Source organism: Lathamus discolor, chromosome 3, assembly GCF_037157495.1.
Source record: "Lathamus discolor isolate bLatDis1 chromosome 3, bLatDis1.hap1, whole genome shotgun sequence".
NCBI lineage: Eukaryota > Metazoa > Chordata > Aves > Psittaciformes > Psittacidae > Lathamus > Lathamus discolor.
This window is the reverse complement of record NC_088886.1, coordinates 36,158,954-36,179,423: the sequence shown is the minus strand read 5'-3', so window position 1 is coordinate 36,179,423 and position 20,470 is coordinate 36,158,954. Positions and strand designations below refer to the sequence as shown.

At 35.1% G+C, this 20,470-nt stretch overlaps 1 long non-coding RNA gene across 3 annotated transcripts; it reads left to right on the top strand.

Moving 5' to 3' along the window:
• Positions 1 to 6,262: 6,262 nt before the first annotated feature.
• LOC136010924 (uncharacterized) lies at positions 6,263 to 20,249 on the top strand. 3 transcript variants are annotated; one of them, XR_010611072.1, is made up of 5 exons: positions 6,263 to 6,310; positions 6,745 to 6,815; positions 12,005 to 12,098; positions 13,038 to 13,089; positions 20,164 to 20,249. It is a non-coding gene; the product is annotated as an uncharacterized LOC136010924 (long non-coding RNA). The 3 variants fall into 3 exon arrangements; XR_010611071.1 differs by lacking the exon at positions 20,164 to 20,249 and adding an exon at positions 15,769 to 15,827; XR_010611073.1 differs by lacking the exon at positions 20,164 to 20,249 and adding an exon at positions 13,280 to 13,289.
• Positions 20,250 to 20,470: the final 221 nt, after the last annotated feature.

The window sequence follows — 20,470 nt, the reverse complement described above, 5'->3', positions numbered from 1 at the left end:
GTAAATTTGTCTCCAGACCATATTATTATACTCTGTGCACCTACAGAATCATAAGATATTTCACCACTGAGGATTTTATCTTCAATTATTCCTCAGCCTCCATAGTGCAGTTCTTAGAGCATTATGCAATACACAGCCAAATTTATCTCCAGGTACACATTATCTAAGCTGATATGCCTGTAAGCATAAATAGCCTATCATAATGTTAATTCTGGTATTAGGGTATAGGCAGGAAACACAGTTCAAAAGATACAAGGAGGCTTGTGTTGTTTTTCGGTTTTGTTTTAAACTAGAAAACATTCCTGGTTCTTTGAGTCTTTGTGAAGAATTTGGAAGGTGAGTTACTGGGCCTTAGACAAGGCAATGTCAATAGCACACTTAGCAGAAATTATAAAATATCTCCTAAATTAGTCTTTCTACGAAAACAGCCATTTAGTTGGGTGAAACAATCTACTGTTTGCTACCATGGCTTTTTATTTTCTTTTACTTTCTTCTTTTTTTTTTCTCTTTTACCCTTTCCAGCACTAAATATACAAACATGAGTGCACAAAGTGTTGCAGTTTTTTACTTTATTTGAAGAAATTAAGAAGAATAAAAATAACAGAATGGCTAAAAGTCCTCTTGCGCACTCCTGACATCTGAGTTCTCATTGCATGTCACTCACAGTACCAGTCTAATTTAAAGCATCAAAGCTGTAGAAATAAGTATTGTTCTATTCTTTGAATATTAACCTGCAAGGCTGAATTAATATCTAACAAACTACCATAAATACAGTTGGTTTTGTTTTTTTTTCCCCAGCAGTGGGATGAATATGTCATGCCTCCTATGTTGAATTAATATCCTAAGCAAATTCTAATTTAATTATTTGCTCTCCTGATGTAAAAGCTTTAAGACATTTGTTGCCATCTACAACAGCAGCATCTCGTCTTCTTTCTGTATTGAGAATTTATTTTAAAAGAGAAATTCAGGCTGTAAAACAAGGTATCCAGTGATAAAGAAATACGCCAAACCATTTCAGATTATAGATAAGACTGACAATGGCATTGGTGTACTGTAGGAAGGCACTTGTTTCTTTATAAACAGGCGTACACATTTCTGATGAAAAAATTCAGCAATTATTTTTAGACAAAAAATAACAAAGGTAAAAAATAAAATGCTCAACAAGAAAAAGTGTAGATAAACATGGAGGAACCTAATCTCAACAGAATCATTTCTGGAAGAAATACATGTTATGAATGCTCCATATGCTTCTTACCACTGAAGAGAATAAGTTAAAAAGATGTGTAGAGGATACATATGCACCCAGATACATTTGAATATATCTTTTTTTAAGACTAAAGTGAAAATACCGATACATTCCATTGTACTTGCTCAAGTTTTGAGACAAATGTGAGACTTAATAAAAAATACAATGCTGAAGCAATTTTGCAGTTCGAATACATAATCTTCTCTTATCCACTGATAATCTAAATAACTTCTGGCTACTAATCCTGTTCAGACAATAGTTAAGAACTTCTGCTGTAAGCAGTCATGAGATGCTTGTATTACTTATTTCACAGTTATATATCAGATTTATTCTTCATTTCCTTGAGAGAAACCCCTTTTGTTTATTATAAGCATTGGCAAACTCATTGCTGTAGAGATTCAAAGGGATGCATACTTTCCATTTCATTTGTAATTGGCATACTTATTTGCCTTAAGTTTTAACTGGGAAATAAACATTCAATGCCATAAAATTTGTTTAATAACATGCAACTATTTAGCACTACTTTTTAAGCTCTTACAGCAGTTATAATTTTGGTGCTGTCTTATTTCCATAGTTTTCCAGGAGACTTCATTCATGAGTAAGCATTACTTTGTCAAGTAGCAAATGACAGTATATTTTACTAATAAATGACATACTATTTAAATCATGATTGAGGCACCTGGATCACATAAAATGTGTATTACAAAAGTATTACAGTGCAAGCAAGCAAAATAGTCTATCTCCCAGAAACAGTGTTTGAAAGTAAACTCCCCTGAAGAACAGTTTATGATCTAAGGCCATCTCTAAAATATTCACATTGTGATCTATTTAAAGATCTCATTTATGTGCTGAGCTCAAACATTACCAGACTATTTTCCTACCCCCATTTCTGTAATTCCAAAGTTTTCTCTGTCCAGTGTCAGGTATTACAGTTCCTTTTTTTTTTTTTTTTTTTTTTGTCTTTGAGCGAAGACTGCTCAAAACTAAGTTCAGTGAAAGATATCTACAAAAGCAAATGTAAGCCAGACCCCAGCCATAAATGTGTACTGAAGAAAATGGAGCTCCTTTCATTTGCACCATGTAAGGACCTAGCATTTTGTATTCTGGCAACACATCAAAAAATTTCTTTCCTGTGAATCATCTACAGCCTGCAAGAGAAATGTCTCAGAAACATGAGCCTTCTTCCAAATATTCACGTTTCACTTTTATTCAGATATAACTTCCAATAAAATTTCTGGTTTAGGAAGTAACATGTATTCAATATACGTCTGGAAATTGCTTTAGAAAAGCAAAACTAGCCAAACAGCCACTCTATAATTTGTTGCAAGACTTAACCTTTTATTTAGGATTATGGACTTAGGCCTATTGCCATTACTCACATGAATAACTTCTCCTTAAGTGAGTAGTAAGACTGCATTTTAAGGTGTTTTCACTAAGTAAAAGCAATTGGGCTGAAACTAAACTGTAAGAAACATGTTCTTTTAAATTAAAAAAGTGTTTGTGTGGGGAAAGGGTGGCCAATAAATTTCAGTTAAACTCAATTCTGTTAAAATCTTCAATGTCTGCTATAATAAAGACTTCAGTGAAAATGAATAGTACCAAATACTTCACAGGAGGACTCAAGTGCTAGGTATATTTCCAGATAACTAGACAATCCATAGCAATATTTGTTTGCAACAAAATGTGGTGGTTTTTTTCTAATCTTTCCAGAAGTCCTTTCCAAAATGGGTAAGGGACTTGAATTCAGGCTCGTTTGCCAACCAACCAAGCAAATTATCCTAAGCTTGATTATGCAGATTTTCCTGGACTCCAGGCAAATATTTAGTCTTTCAAAAAAGTTGTATATTTTATCAGGTTTCAGCCTTGGCTTCAAGCTTCATAAGAGTTTGGAAATGCAAAGGGCAGGAGATCATTATTTGGATGCCATCACCTAGCAGTTCATTTTCAGAACTTGTCCAATTTACTGAAGATTTCAGGTGGGGAGTTATCCTTGTCTTCAGCAAAACTTACTTTGTCAACTTGCTGACTTTCACCCTATAGAATCTTTCAACTGATTTTGATAATCCTTGGGTTAAATTAGTGCATGGTGTGTGACCTAGGATGAGGCAGTCTGTCCTGGCTAGGAGTTTGCTCACACCACAGTATATAGAAAAATTCCTTTGGCACAAGAGTGAGAAAAGAAATAGTTCTCAAAACTGTTGTTTGTGCTGGAAATCAGGTTTCCCCTTTGCAAACACAGCAGCACAGCTCTTCTTTCTGCAGTTTTGTTTTTCTGCTCTTTCCGCTATGCAGATGGTTGAGGCTGCAGATGGACACGGGAAAGTCAGGCTCAGCAGGACAGCTGTTGCTTCGCATTACTCTTGCTATGATCCTGAGTGCTTGTCATTTTTATGTCTCGGTTTGTTTGGTTTGGGATTTTTAAACACTGTGTTCATTGGAAAAATAAGGAGGAAGGGAGGTCTGGCCAGCTGGCAAATAAAGCTGAACTCAAGACGGAGAGGAAAGAATCATGCCAATCACATCTCTGCTGATTTTTAATATGAGGTTGGAGATTTTTTGGTTATGTACAGGGAAGGGAGGACAGATAGTTTTACATAGGAGGCTTTGGTGTTACGATGTTATACAGCTGTAGAATGGTTTGGTTTTGAAAACAAAGGGTGACCCTACATATCTAATATCACTATGGGGAATTTATAACTAAAATTCTTAAGTGCTAAAGAACAATTTAATGTCAGTAGGGTCTACTTGACTAAAATAACTACATGTCTCAAAACTTGCTGAAATTGCTACACTGTATCTTGATTTTTCAGTTACAAGACACTGTCTAATACCGATAAGCTGGAATTGATTCTGGGCTTGCGCAAAACAAGTGACTTTGGTCTACACCGCAGGTGAAATCAAAGTACCATATAACACAAAATTCAAAGACTGATTTTGAGACATTTAGAGAGTACATAACACCAACTATCTCCTTCAATTAGTAAAGAATAAGTGAATATAGCAAGCATATTCTCTGCTGCATTCTTTCAAGGCTCACTTAGACTAGTAGCCCATTCATTAACCACCATGATAGCTGTGCTATGTCAGTCCTGTAGGAAATTTATATTTGCTAGTGTTCCTCTCGATCCATATCAATAGAGAAGTTTTAGGGGTTAAAATTATCCTTAATTATTCTTTTAAGGCTGAATTTCTGTTATGTTTAGTCTTGTGAAAAAAAAAAAAAAAAAAGCAATTTTACTCTGAGCTACATTATATCAGCTTCCTTTCTGGGCTTCCTACTTTCTTGAAGCCTCCAAAAACTTGAGTCCTGATTATTAAAGGCAGGTTCTCATTTGCGTTTGCAGTTAACTACAGGCACAAATATTCAGCTAGCTATCTGCCTGCTTTAATGATCAGGCACAGTAAATAATTATCTAACCTCTGTTTGCTTCTGCTCACATCACCTGGGCTAAAATAAAAAAAGTAGTTCACTTTAACAATAAACCCATATGTACCGATCAGAATCAGGTTCTGTCTCTTTTTCCTGGTCAATAACAGCGATTTTGTTGTTTGTTTCTTCTTTTTTTTTTTAATTTTTTTTTTTTTTATTTTCTTAAATCAGTGCCACTGATCTCAACCGGACCGGCTACTAAAGAGGGTGTTAATACTAGTAAGGGAGTAAGATTAGAGAAGGCAACCCTGTGTGAATAACCACCTAAGCACCCATTTAACTTTAAGCACTTCTTTATGGTCCTAGAAATTAATAGCTTTAAGCATTTGCGCAAAGTTAAGCATATGCTTAATGCCTCCCTGAATTAGAAATTAGATCTTTGAACTTCAGTTTTGCTTACACTGTGTATTATTTGGTGGTAGATTCATTTCAGGAAGGTAGGAAAATAACAGTCATTCAAAATGATACATTTTTGCAATTAAATGTTAACCATACAGTATATTCAACACATCAGCAATTAACATTTTTCTTCTGAATGTACAGTTGGCTGTATAACAGCCATTAAATGCTACTAACAATATAATTGTTTCAATTAGATTTTCTAGTTCTCTAATCCAAGAAAAACTGTTTGAAAAGAAAAAAAAAATCAAAAACAACCCCCAAAAAAACCCAACCAAAAAACCCAAACACCACCACATCTTATTACTGACTTTAGTTTTCCATTCATTATATCAATGTTTATTTTTAGGCTTAGTTTTTGCTTTGTATAGCCTGAAAACACATCATGATTTCCTGATTTGACTTAAACTTGACGAGTCCTATGTATCATGCATGTGACACCAGATCTTGCACATGTATAAGCAGTAACCTATTAGAAAAACTGGAAAATCACTGTTTCACCTGATATACATTTTTTATTTACTGTTTGAACACCCTCATCTGTGTTGTACTTATTGGGAATTAAGGATATTAATGTCCCTTTCAATAGTAAAAGAGCATTTCACTCGCTCAGTCTTATTCAGAGCCAGTTATACCAGTCTTCAATATACACATCCTTCGAAACATCTTTTTCTCTATATTTGTGTTAAATTTGTAGAGCCTAAAGCTAGGTTTAGACTCATCAAATAAACAGAAAATCATGTGCTGTTAGGCAGAAAACACAAAGGTATGAGGAACTGTACAGGATGAGTTGCAGTAGAACGCTCCAATTCACCTAAACTTTCACTTGGGGATTGTTGTACACCTATTTTGTGGTAGCACAAGATGAGCTGATGAGTAAAGACTGTTTTTTGATAGTAGGATCCTATTCAGAGATCTGACCTTAGTGGATCTCCACAGCACTGCCAGCACAGACATGTAGAAAACAGCATGCAGAAGCTATCAATTGTCATAGGTAACAAGATACAGATGGTTCATTCTCAGTAATTTCAGTTAATTGAAGCAAAATAAGCAAATAAGCTTTCTAACCATTCTGTTGGTTTCAATGGAAGTTAAATCAAGCACAGATGAATTTCATATTAGCAACGGTCTTAAGGTTGTATAAAGGAAAACTACGGAAGTAGCAGGTCCTCTTTATGATACAGAGTGCTGTACTATGGAGGCATCACAGAGGCCAGTTTCTGCTTTAAAACCTGGTAAGGTTATGTACACAAAATGAGAATTTATCTCCACAACAGTCTTGCAAGTCAAATCTAGCTGTTATCAGGAAGTCAGACTTAAATTATCTTTAACTTCAACCTTTACAAGTTTCTTTCCTTGCTCTGTCCCTATAATGACACTTATGTTATCTCACATTAATATTAGATACATATTGTTATTCTATTTACTAATTATAGAACTCACAAAACTAATGATGGCAATTTAGTTTGTAAACCCATCTGTTCACTTTAGCAGAGTTGTTTATCTTCTTTCATGCTTTCAAAAAACTCTTGATTTGTAATTAATCATGCATTTTGACTTATGTAATTAGAGGTTTGCAGGGTTATTTTTTATTTTTTAAATAAAATGACATAAAGAATAAACAGGAACTGGCATGGCACTGCAAAAAAGAAAACATTTCTGTTTTCAGTGACCAAATTATTGAAGAAAATGTGGCTATAAATAACCTATGGAACAGCTGAGTAACTCCTGTCATAAACAGTAAGTTGGTCCTTTGCTGTTATAAAGTATTCCTGGAGAAGCCTAAACAAATGTTTCTGTTCTTTATGCACTCAGTCCTAAAGTAGTCTATGCATATGGTGCATGTTGCCTTTCTGTTTAAGCAATGCTAGCGTTTGTACTTATGCTGCCTGATGACTTGGCCCTTTCCTTTGGAGAATGGACCTGTTGAAACACTGCACAGAGCTAGCTAGGAAAAGCAAAATGTGCATTGAAGATCCTAAAGTAAGCACTGCTTGTCTATTTTGTTTCTATTGTTCTCCATAATTCTTTATGACTCTCATACATGATAGTGCATGAAGTATTTGCCCACATGAACTGATTTCTTAGTCTTATGGGACAGCTAGATATGAAAGTCTGAAGACACCACTGATATAAAAAATCATTATGCTGATTTTAAAAGACAGAACTTAAAATTCCCAGACTCGAGGAACTGAAAAGAGAAGCTAAAATATCTTGGTACAAGACATTCTTGACATACCTCCATAAGTCAGATTTCCAGCCTAATTAACAGTCTCCTTTGAACTTACAGATTGATATAAAGTCTGTTAATTTCTTTTGAACTTGATCCCTTTCACTAAGGATCTTTAAATTCAAAAATATCTATTTTGGTGATATATTTTTGGGGTTTAATTTGACTATACAGGAGTCAAAGGTGGCTAAAAATTTAGCTCTCTGATCAATAAAGTTTCTATTGATCTCCCAGAATAATTAGGTCATTCCATTTTTGGATGTATTTTGGTATTTTATAGGGGCACTAAAATAAACTGAAGGTAACAAAAATATTAATTCTCTAATTGTTTTATTCATTTAACTTAGATATTAATTCAAAAGCTGTAATGTAGTCTAGCAGTCTTTTTCTGATGTGCTTTTTGTTCTTTAGCATGTGTTGCCCCATTTCTCAATAAGTGACAATTTAAGAACTTAACCTTAATCCTCTTTACATTGGGCAGAAAAAAAAAAAAAAATTTGGGCTTGCTTGGGTGTTTAGTTTTTGATGTTTGTTTTTTTTTTCTTCCTGTTTTTCCAATTTTTTAAGGTTTCTACACTTTTTATAAACTGATTTTTTATTAAAGTCTCTGCATTCTAAGGTGTGCACTTATTCCTGTAAAGACCAAGAATTCCATCCAAATGGTTCATAAAGCCTCAATCTGTATTTTTGTTCTGTTGAATTTTAAATACATAGGTGTTTGTCTGATTAATTGTAATAAATCATCTGCAACAGAAGACAAGAGTTTGGGTTTGGGTGTTCTTTTAGTCTTTACATGCAGCAGCCACTGTTACATTATTCTGAGTTTTGTGTGATTCTTTTTATAGTTACTTGCTTGACAGCAGAATGTGCACTGCTGAACCTAATGAAAGAAATTACTTAAAACAAAAGAAAATGGATTCCTCTTAGGCTATTTTTTTTATTATTATTAAAAATCCTGAAGATATATACCTTTCCTTCAGCCAGTGCTATGATCGGAACTGTTTTCTTGTAGCTGAGAACTGAATAGAGAACTTAGTCTACATTCCTGTGTTTCAACACAGGATCAAAGCAATACGTTTGCCATTTGCTACAGATCTTTTATCCATGGTGCAATGTGAAACATCAAACAATTCTCATTTGTTTTCAGCTAGCACATACATAAAGAGACCAAGCCATTGTAATTACATGCATGAAACCCAAACTGAATTAATTTGGACTTTTTTTCTGCACAAGTAGAGCATTTTCATACCTTCAATATTCACAGTTAATGCCTAATCCTGTGTGAGTGTTGGCTGTGAGATGGTAAACACCTTTAAGACAGATATTTTTATTTTAGAAGCATTTTTTTGGTACCAAATACACAGCTCGTGTGGCTGCACTAAGAATGGTGAAGGGAGCATGTTCTGTTTATTTAGCTGTCTTCACTAAAACAGCTTTCCAAAAATCTCATCGTTTGGTTCTGCCCCCCCCCCCCCCACCTGTCTGTGTTGTTAACCAGGATTTCCAGACGCTAAGTGTTAGCACATAAAGCTTAAAGTTGAGAAATTCTGACTGCCATCACCAAGGGATTAAACAGAGATTTATTCAGGTAACTCAGAACAAATATTACTCTATGCGGTTTAAAACAAGCCATGCATCTAAATTATCAGACTTTCCCTGCATAAAAAAGCACCCTGCTTGTATGCTGCTTTATGAACTGCCCTTTTGGCCAAAGGGCTGTGTTATATTGCATCCTCATTTTTCTTTAATCCTTTAAAAACATGCATAGAAATGGTGTTACTGGTAAATTAAAAATATTATTTCACCACATTACCTAAAACACTAGTAATCACAGATAGAGAAGTCTTTCCAAGATGCCTTCCTAGCAGTCAGCCTTTTAGCAGGTTTCTGCATCTCTTGGCCAGCACTGAACAGCTACTTGGAATTAATCTCCACATCAGCCTTGGGTATACCCTCTGTTCAGTGGTGGACTTGCAACTGAGAAAAGAAAGTGACAAGTATTAGTCCTAGTGTGTGTGACAGTGAACTCCTGAGTGAGCAGCAGAACCACCTGGACATGTACTTACCAAACCTGTGACTTTTGGCTTCCAAGAAAACATGAGGAAAAAGTATAAACACCATACTCCTAACAGATAAACTGTCCATAATCCATTTCATGCAGTCTGTCCTTGCCCAGATGACTTTCCTAATTTTGAAGCTTCAGTGCAAGAGGTCAGTAAACACTTTAATTGCATGTAAGAAGCAATCAGCTTTTGGCACAATTTATAACTAAGGTAACTAGTTCAGAAGTACATGGCTCATTTAATTTTTAAAAGAGGGTCTAGTTTAATTATTTATGCTGTATAAATAATGAGATTCCAGTAGTCTGAGAAGTCAGTGAAACATTATGATATTAAATCTTTGCAAAGAGACAGGAGGTGAAGGTAAAGACTCTTTGTATGAGTTATAAAGTGTGAGGATTAGCAAAATGTGGATTAGTAAGGGTCTGCTGCATTCAATACAGAATTTAGGGTGAATTATTTACTTTTAGTATTACTTGCTTTCAGATTATTAAAATAAACTTCACAACTTGGTAAATAAAAGAAAATGCTTTTGATAAAAAATGCAAATTTTTTTCTAAGAATGCTATTTAACAAATTCTATTTATTATTATCTATTAATGAACAATAGGAAATATTCAGTAGCTTGTGTTCAGACCTTGAAGCATTTGAATAGATGAATTATATTTTGGTTTTTGTAATGAGATTTTGTTACATATCTATTCAGATTTGCTTCAAATAAAGGTCATGAGAGATGAAGTTTGTGGGAGAGAAAAAATACTTTTTTGTCCTAGGTTCCTGAGCTGAGAACTCAGTACTTGATTAACTGTGGTGACTGCACCAAAACAAACCATGTGCAGTCTGTTAAACTGAAAATTAGTCTGGAGTCTGACAGCCACGGGAAAAGCACATGTCTATTTCTAGTGACAATCAGAGAAAATGCAGGAAAGTACTCCAGGAGGTGAACCTGCAGTGGGGTTGTGAGATCTATTCTGTTATGTGAGGAAAAGAGCTACCAAGGTCTTTCACAATTACCATGGAACTATAAACCTGGAGGTGATGTGACACAGTAAGGGGAAAAATGGGGAGGAAATAGGAACTGACTACTTTGTTTTATAGGAGGCACACAAATCTGGCACCAGAGAGAACCAAGCAATTATTATTGTTCTGCCTAAATCTTGGAGTTTTTCAAGAGAATAACTGAGTCAACATTTCCTCTTATTTCATAGGCCCTATTCCACATTTTGTTACATTGATCCTTTATTGATTCCTTTTAATTACAGGATAATTACCACTGAAGTTTATGTTCCTGACTGTTGTTTTCTTCTGTAGGAATATCCATCAGCTGCACAGAAATCTCAGACACTCCACATGTCAGCTTGCACCTATTTTTCATTTTGACATGGTTTATAGCAAATGCCATTACAGGATTGCATTTAAGCTGCTGGTGACAGCATGTCATTGTTCAATTAAGTTTTTAGACACCTCTTCCAATTGTATATTTCAGCGCTTCATATTCCTATGGTTGCTGCTGTTTCTCATTTTTCCCAGTTGTTTAAAAGGCAGTAAAATTTCTCTCCTTACTTCCAAACGTGAAGACTCTGCTGACTTTATTTTGTAAATGTGACATTAGAATTGCACTCAAACTTTGCAGGTTGCCAAGCCTTCACAATGCAAGTCGTCCCTGTGAATGTGAGGGACAGGGTAATTCACCCATTTCTGGAAAATTGCAGAAGTTTCTTGAAATTTGCTAACAGAAAGCTGGTTTTGGGAAATTTCTATATGGATAAGAGTGTATTTCAAACATTGTTATAACAATGTCCTTGACCACTCTGGTGGAGTACTTCAGGACAGTGATTGGGATAGACCATCCCAATTTCAAGGTTGGGGGGTGGGTGGTTGGTTGGTTTGGGTTTTGGCTTTTTGGGTTTTTGTTTTCATTTGTTGTTGTTGCTGTCATTGTTTGTTTAGGTTTTTTTTTTTTTTTAATACATTGTTAATGGTTAAACACTAGTATTTGGATAGATAGGAGAAATAGATGCAGAATCCAAAATGTGATTTAATTATCTTGCTGAATAGAACTAGCTGACTCTTTGCCACATAACTATAAAAGAAAATGGATTTTTTTTTCTGTTATTAAAAAAGAGAGTGGTTTGGTTTATTTGTTTGTATGAGTGATTCTGAGGTTGGATATTTTTCTTCTTCCTGAAGAAAAAACTCAGATTTACACAGAGTCTCTCTTGGAATATATTCCTCTCTTGGAAAATATTTCAGAGTCCTAGAGAAGGAAATCTTTTATTCCTGAACCTTCATAGAATGACTGTCTTTGAATTACAATGATTCTGAGTCAGCTGGGAAAATAAGTAAACCATTTTAATCACAAGAAGTTTGTTTCTGGATGCCCCTGAAGGGTCCCTGACTTTGAAATGTAACTTCTAGCCTATAACTCAGGTATATTTTGAGGAGAATTATGAAAATGCTAATCCTCTTTTGTAAGTTTTTACTAGATAAATGCAAGTATATTTTTCACAGCCACCATAGAATATATTTTTCAAACAAAAACATCTAGATTGATATATATATATATATATTTTTTTTTTTTTTTTCTATAAGCCAGAACGTCACTGAATACTTTTTTTGAATCTTGAATCTCTGTTCAGGACACTTTAGTCTGTAAGCAGAACCATTGTGAATTCCCCTTTTAAAGCGGATTTGTAACAGTCAGCAGTTTGATTTTTCCTTACACTTACACAGGTAAGAAAGACTTTCCAGTCCTTGCAGTAGCCCTTTACAACATTAAGCTATTTTTCCATGCAGTGTGAAAATACATTTTCATGACACATTCTTTATTTTACTCGGGGGGGGGGGGGGGGGGGGGGTAGGGAGGGAGGGCACATGTTCAGCATCTCTGTGAGAAATATGAATGATTCAGAGGAATGAGTATAGATAATGTGCAACTTCAAGGCATTTTGATATCATGAGTCTTCTTGAGGCAGCAACATAAATGAGGGGGTGCAGTGAAGCTGATACCAAACAAATCAGCCTTCTCATTTACCTGATGAAGCCAAACAAAAGCTTCATAGAGGCACCCTGAGACAGCTAATGACACTGTTGCAGTGTAGTCCTCACCAGCGTGTTCAAACTGACTCATTGCTTCACGTATAAGAGAAACACCAAGGATTTAAAGCAATACTTTCTTATCTAGTATGAACTTTGATTGCATGACACAGTGGCAAAAGTCTCATGAAAAAATATTTTTGCATGTGAAATACTTAAAAACTCAATGGCAAAAAACTGCTTCCAATGATGCTGCAAGCTAATTTAAACGCATGTGCAAAATGTCTTTTTAGAAGATAACATTTGACGCAACGAATTATTTAATTACATTTCTTGAGATTTTGAAATATTTCTGGTACTAATGGAGGAGGTAAGAACATATGATAAATCTGTGCACATCAGTGTAACATACATCTTTTAGATATTTATTCTCAAACTTCCTCATATTTTCCTTTTGCTATTCTCTTTCTGTTCTTGCAACTACCATCTCCTAATTATACTCATATCCTTTCCTTATAATAGATAAATTTTACGTCTTTTAAAATATCATCTGTTTGAATATTGTGTAGTCCACATTTCCTTTTTTTTTTTTTTTCTTTCTTTTTGATGTTTCATTAACCTGAATTTCTCATCTAGGACAAATCATATCTTCAGAACTTTTGTTGTTTCTGAGCTCATACACACCAAGGTAAGATTTGAGATCCTGTCTTCTGGTTTTGGTTTGGTTTTTTTCTTGTTGTGGGGTTTTTTAGTTTGGGTTTGGTGTTTTGTTTTTTCTTTTACTGCTTGTTTTTTTTTTTTACTGTGTCTTTGAGCTAGCAAAAGAAATCTTCCTGTGTGGCAGAAAAAGTCTGACTCATGCTACTGCTTCTTAATAGATAATACTGCCTGTGGCCAGGATTTTCAAGATAGGTAAATTACACACTCAGCTCCTATAAACTTCCATTGGATCCCTCATGAAAAAAAATTGAGCATGCATTCATTTTTATTTCTTTGCATTTAGAATATGTATTAATGTCATGGTAGCCACCTCAGACACCAGTGGAAGAAATTATAAACAAATGTTTATTTAAAGAAAGGTGAGTGAGCAAAGTAGCAACAGGCTAGAGCACAAATATATTTCTTCCTGGGGAAGGAGATAGGAATAGAAAAGATTAAAACCAAGCTGGAGCAACAATTCATAACAACACAAATTCTTACAGGAAGAAATGAGAAAGAGAGTAAGTGCTCAACAGCAGACAAATTTTCTGGAAAATCTAACAAACAGTATTTTTGCAAAAGTCTACAAAAAGAAAAAAAACCCAGGAGAGGGGAATTTAAAAGTATGCAGTCTCAACAGCAGCATTTATTAGTTGTTAGTTTGGTTGGGGATGTTAAAGGTTTTTCATTACTTGAATTCTCTATGTCACTGTCAGGCACGTTCATGAAAGATCAGGTACAGCTCAACTGTGCGATGGCCATGGTGGTAAGAAAGGGTGAAAACTTTTGGCTGTGCTCTTTAAAGGTCAGACTGAAAAGTCATAAAAAACCCTGTAGGCACAAAATAATTTTATTTAGTCATTATAGTAATGTAACAAGTATATTCAAGAAAAATAGATTAAAAAAAAAGGAGTTTTATACTTGCTTTGGCCTACACAAATTTACAGGCAGCTAAAACAGTCTTGAGAAACCTGCACTGTCCTCATGTTTATCATGTTCCTCAAGGCAAGACAGAGGAAGAAATAAATAAGGTGACTGCTTGGGGAGAAGTGTCTCTAGAAAAGATGTCATTGTCATTGGGAGAATAAATGAGGAAGGATGACATGTAGAAGAAATTAGCAAAACAGCTCTTGACATCTATTAGGAGGAAAAAAGCTCCCAGCAGCTGCAGACAATGCAATACTTCAACATATGTAGGAACATCACAGAAAGTGAAGATCTAATAACCCCCACAGACAAAGAAGTTGGGGATTTTTTTTTAAGTTTTCATTGTATTAAAAAAATAAAAAAATTCTAATATCACCCAGTTCCATTGTATGATTTATTGTTGCTTAAAACTGTGTCTTAAGATAAAAAGAAGGAAAGCCTCTGGTTGTAAACTAGAGCTAGCTGAATATAGCTTAAGGACATTGTATTTGACAAACTGCAAAATCAGCTTTGTAGTACAACCTAGTTTCAAAACTCTACAGCTTTTTGCTAGATATATATGCTGTTTCTATGAATCCCAGTTCTTGAATTCATGTTTGCTTTTGAGTGCTACAGAGAAGTGGAGAAGAAGTTCAAGGGTGTGATCAGTTATACTGCTGTTCTTGAATATGGGATGGGTTTGGTTTTTTTTACTCATGCTCAGTGCAGCTGCAGCAAAGTGTCTAGATAATACTGGACACAGACATGAAAAAAAAATCCTATACAGGAGCAGAGATGGAGAAAATGATGGTACTTGACTGAAGCAAAAGGAGCCCCCAATTTTTCAGACTAGGGAATGACTTCTAGTCACTAGTCTAAATATTCATAGGAAAAAATTAGTAATTGATTACTTTTAAATTGAGTCCTTAATCTCTGCAGACCTCATGTTCTTTTCCTTACAGAAATAGGTTTAGGAAGTACAAAATTATATATTCCTTTCAAGTACTTAAAACTGTTTAGAGAAAATATTTATGCTTAGGTATAAAAGAAAAAAAAAATAGAAAAATGAATTTAGAAAGTTTAGAAAATTGCAGTTTGGAGACAGCAATTCATTGCATCAATGGAGGATTCTTTATGATTTATAGCAGACATCATAAAAGCTGGAATTAGTGTTCCAGCTTTCCAGCAGTCAGGGAGCAGTAGTGACTTTTCAATTTGGGATTTGCCTTAACTGCTTAAACTCTCAAAAAGGAAATCAACTGCAGCCGATCAGAGAGTGTGTTGCATTGGTCACCACTTCTGCATTTTTGTTTTAGTTGGATTTAACTTCCTGACTAGCTTTAATTTGCAAATATGATTATGACTATGAAAATCTTCAGAGAAGTTACATTCATGTTTACCAAGAGCAGAGCTGGAAATTCAAGTCTCTGATTTGTCAAAATACTTGTTTCTGCATACCGAAAGGTTGGATATTAAATGTCATTACCAAAAGGCTTGCAAATATATATTTTATGAATAACTATTGGAACACCATGATAAGTATTTGGCCCTTACTTTACCAAAATATACCAATTACCTCCTCCTGCTTATGGACCTATTGATACTTCCAAGGGACATCCACTTATGGTATACCTCTTTTTGTGTTTCCGAGGAAGTCAGCATCAGGTGTTTACTATATGGGTTTCCTTTTCTCATAAATTTCTGTTTGTGTTGGATTTTAGGGACAGAACATTCTATATTTTTGCACTTTTTTTTTTTTCAGGTTTACTTTACAACTACTCAATGCAAACTCATGGTTCAGAGACATATTTTTATGAAGGCTTGTCTCTGTGAAAGAAAAATGTTAGATACCTTGGAAAGTGGGATGACATAGGAAAGCATGTTTGGAGGCAGAAATTCCAATAATCAGTTAAGGGCAAACTCCTTGTCCCGTCAGGGCCATGGTGGATAGCACAAGGGAGCCATTCCTGCGCAGCATAGGTAGTCCTGGCAGCAGGCTGCTTCCAGCTGCCCTATTTCCCAGGCAAGCACGCAAAAACCAAATGGAAATTGTAGATATTAGTTTCCAAAATCACTTAATGACAGAGTATAAGGAGCTCATGAAATTATAGTTTGATGGAACATTACTTTGAGATCTCCAGAAAGTGCAGATGTTAGTAGTCAGCTGAAATGGAGTCCGATATACATGAACTTTGCTTCTCAGGAAAAACACAAAAAACACCACCTTCCCCCCCCCCCCCAAAAAAAAACCAAACCAAAACAAAACAACTAACCAACCAACCAAAACCCACACACAAACCAAAAAAAAAAACGCCACAGCCAATTAAAAAAAACCACAAAAAAACAACAAACAAACCAGATGTGGAGGAAGAGCCTTATCTATTAGACAAGATTTATGGGAAAGAGCACATACAGTAAAAACCTTCACTTTGGTGATATTACCAGAGCACTAGTGTAGACTCCAATCCATTATGTTTTACACTTATGTAATTTATTAGACTAAAACTGAGATCTTTATTCATGCAAAACTCCTTCCTGAATTTATGGCAGTTTTACAATCATTACTCAGCCTGTCTGGAATCATAAATTTCTATGAATTAAACTGAGAAGCAGTCTTCCAATTAACATTACAACTGGTAATTAAATGAAAGATTACACGAGTTACAGTGAACAGAGAGACACAATACTATCAAGCGTTCGAGCCAGAGATATTTAAAATATACACTTCCTATTTTCTGAAATTCCCACTTCCAACAGTCTCTAGAGTTTAGCAAGATCATAAAACTGGAGCAGCATTTCATGGAGTTCCTTTTAGTTAATATCACAGTATTAAATAAGATCTTTCCTGCAAGGGAAAGAAAATGATTGTTCTCTCTCTTAAGCTGGCTGTGTAAAATGTTCTTCAATAAAATCCAATAAATTAATATTCAATGATTTACAGTAAATCTCCTGAGCACAGGAGGCTTGCTCTAGATGGGAAAAGCAAACACTTATGGGGTACATTATTATGATGGTTTATGCTAATTAAATTGAGGCAGAAATGCTTAATTTATGCTTTACCATCAAGTGCAAATGGGAAAATTCTTTCTTAGTTCAAGCTTTATCTTGTTAAAAAGATTTACCTCCTTATTTCCTATAATAAAGAGCTATTTTTGAGACTATACTGAGAAAGCAGAGGCTTGCAGAGCTTTTCTGCTAGTTGACATGACGCTTTGGATCTCAACTTACCGTTCAATACAATAGCTGCAATTAGGTTAATTAGAACATTATCTCAAAGTACACAGCTATTGTACAAAAGAAGAAACATTCTCACTGAACATGCTGCCTAGTCACCAATAAATGATTTTTTTTTAATTACATTTTCTAATTGTAACAAATAATTTATTTTTCCTGGAGGTGCTTGACTTCTAAATATTGCAACTCAAGAAAACAAATCCATCTAATACATCTAATATCTTTGGTAATTTGAAATTTTTCTGACCATTTAGTTATTTTCTTCTATAAAATAATGAGAGAAAAAGAATCCCCACAATAAAGGATTATACTGTTTTAGCACATTAGTTATTTCCAAATTCAAAGGTCTTAATTAAAAATCATGCACATATAAATAAATACTAATCTGGTTAAAATATTTTATTATTATAATATTCACCTCTATAACAGGCAGGTGTAGGCAGACAAAGATATACAGGAATTGGCTGCCCAGGGAGGTTGTGAGTGCTCCATCCCTGGCAGTGTTCAAGGCCAGGTTGGATGAAGCCTTGGGTGGGATGGTTTAGTGTGAGGTGTCCCTGCCCATGGCAGGGGGGTTGGGACTAGATGATCTTGAGGTCCTTTCCAACCCTAACTATTCTATAATTCTATAAGGAATGAAGGCGATTAGCATGATGAGCTTGGGTGTGAGCCCATCAGGAGCTAACTTGTCTCCATATTGTTTTTATAGAAATTATGAGAAGGAAAGCTTTAAGGAAAAAAATATTGTTTTATGCATTTTCTGGAAATTCAGCTCAAGCATAGAAGGAAATGGTAAAGTGGATGGAATGCAGCTCCCTGAAAATCAACAGGACTTTTGTCACTGATGTCAAGATTGCAGATCCAGTTTTTGAGAGTGCCCTATGTAAATGGTTAACGTTAAACTGTTAACCTTCCCAGATAAATGTTCAACTATCTAAAACTATTTTTTCCACATGTACCCAAGCAACATAGCTGGCATTCAGACCATGTGTGTTACAGAAAGGGTACCTCTGTGCTACATTATGTGATCAGCTAAGCCTGCCCTAGAAAATACACTGGACCATTGGTGTATTCTGTAGTCTCTAAAACATATTGAAGTGCACTTCCCCGTTCCTGGAGAAGCTTTACACCCTGTACAAACCTGCTGTGGGCAATGACTTTGCAGCATACATCTCATGAATGTCATAGCTGTCATTGTGAAATATCAAATGCCAAGGTTTTCATAATTTATTTCCATACATTTGACAGGCAGGGACTTTTTGAGGGCAGAACTACAAATTTTAACATTTGTTTATGCCTTTTTGTGTCTCAAATTTGTTCCCATTCCCCACCCCATTTATCAATCATTTTCACTAATCATTACTGCCTATATTTATATTCCATAATCATTAACTCTCTTTTCTCCACAACTTAAAGAAAGGACAGTTGGTGTCAGACATTATGCAAACTATGTATATCTCTGAGGTGAAAAGATGGAATACCAGTACCATAGAAAATGATTGCAAAATGCCCTTAACTTCAAGAAAATCACATTCTTGCTTATCAGAAATGTTATCAGCCAGACACTCAGCTAAGCACATGAGCATAATTCACCTAAGAATGAGTTATGGTGCTCTTAGCTTCTGGGAAGTCTGCCCAAAATCCAGGAGCCCAGTTCATGTTTTAGGAGACTTTCTAACTTAGTTTGGATTTGGTATTTACACCAGTTCTAACCTAATTCTTTGCTTCTGTGAGGCAATTAGAAGTTTGCTGACCTGGATCTCTAGGTATATCTGACAAAAGTTAGAAACAAACCCAAAGATAAATACAAATTAATATAATTCTCAGCTAACACAACATTCTCAACTCATATAGACTGTGAACTCCAGCTCTAGCCCAAAGAAATTATTTTGCAGTGTGAACAACCATGAAGACTAACATATCAAACTATTTCAGTCCTCCAGATGAAATTTTTTTTTAAAAAATGAGACCTTCTAATTTTTTAAAGAGAAAGCAAAGGAAAAAAAAAATTGGTTTACATTTGACTACAGTTTGGCTGCATTTAAAAGAGGTCTTCACTGGTCTTGTACTTCATGGTTATGTCATGCAACTCCTCCTAGAACCAAAACCGATAAAAGTAGCACAGTTTAATTCCTAACTTTTCTATGCCTGTTTCTTCATTAAAGCTTCTCAATTTTCCTACCTGTTCAATACTGTCTGTTCAATGAATTTACAGGATATGTATACAAGTGCATCGTACACTATCATATAATACATTGTATTATGATTAGAGTGAATCAGAGAAGAAAAATTAAAGTTCATATTTCCTTCTCATACTTAAACAACATAACCATACCCTTTGTATTACCTTTTGTAATTCAGACAGGCTGGAAATCTGCCATGGTAGACAATTTCTGTCTCAATGTGCAGCACTTCGTCCCCTCAATACTTTTCAGATCTCCACTGTGAGAGCCGAAACAATAACAGTTGCCTAAAGTTTGAACTCAAAGTACCATGTGGTTTTAAAGCTGAAACTCTTTAAAACAAATAAGAAAAAATCTTGCATATGCTTGTCGAGACAGTGAAACTTGCATGTGAGATAAGGATATAATAATAAAATGTGTTGATTGGGCAGATCCACAAATATCAAGAAAGAAAAATGTTAATTTTCCAGTGTTACTATTTTTCTTCTCTCTTCACTAAGTTTCAGTAAAATACATCTCCTCTTCTTCCAGTCAGCTATGATGGCTACTGCTGCCAACGCAGTTTTACATTACTGTGATGTTAACAGATTACATGAGTATGTCTTAGCTCACTATTTCCACTCATTCTAAAAACTATTCCAAGAGAAGCAACATCCTCACCTTACCTAGCACCATTTTTGCCTCTTCTCTCACCCTGTCACGCTGCTCATGCCCTTTCTTACCTTTTTGCTTCTATCTAGCTAAGACCTGCCTCCCTTCACCCAAAGAATCTGATAAACTGCAATCCCTCAAACCATGGCATTAAAATCATCCACCACTTGTGACCTGGAAACCATCAGGTATTATCCTGTCTATACTGCAAAATCTTCAATGGAAAGATCATCCATTTGTACAGTATCTGGTGCAAATGGAAACCTGTTCCCAACTCACCTTTTGGCAAGACTGAAAAAAGGAAAAACACTTGTGTGTACCTGAGAGTCAGTGAAATACTTTATAAAAGGATATAAAAGATTTGTTGAGTTACCGCTCTCAGCCTTCAACTGATTT